This window comes from Orycteropus afer, unplaced genomic scaffold (genome assembly GCF_000298275.1).
Source record: "Orycteropus afer afer isolate SDZICR_OR568_19922 unplaced genomic scaffold, OryAfe1.0 scaffold00689, whole genome shotgun sequence".
Classification (NCBI taxonomy): domain Eukaryota; kingdom Metazoa; phylum Chordata; class Mammalia; order Tubulidentata; family Orycteropodidae; genus Orycteropus; species Orycteropus afer.
Genome location: NW_006922276.1, coordinates 164,412 through 164,932, shown reverse-complemented (window position 1 = coordinate 164,932; position 521 = coordinate 164,412).

Sequence of the window (521 nt, the reverse complement as noted above, 5' to 3'; positions counted from 1 at the left end):
TGTTGACAGCTGGGAAAGCTGAGGCTCCCAGAGGCTGGAGGTCAGAACCGCGGACCCCAGGCTCAGACCCCAGGCCTGCCTTCAGCAAGCTCGGGTCACCGTGGTACGCAGCTTCCCCGAAGGACAACCTTTAAGCCTTCCTCCCGGCCGGGAGCCTGAGTGGTGCGGAGTTACGGATCCCAGCCGGCTCCTGTGAAGATTCCACAACCGAAAAATCACTCTCTGCCACCTGGGCCATTTCCACCCATAGAGACCCCCCTTTGGGTTTCCAAGGCTATAAATCTCTTTGGAAGCAGACTGCCTCATCTTCTGTGGAGCAGCTAGTGGGTTCAAACCATGGACCTGCTGGTTAGCAACCAAATGCCTTAGCCACTACACCACCAGAGCTCCTTCTGTAAGGATTCCCACTACCATCGAGTTGGATCCAACTCATAGCAACCCCTCCTTGGGTTTCGGAGGCGGTATGATTACCAAAGCCCAATCTTCCTTCCCAGGAGTGGTTGCTTAGCCGGCCTTCTGTT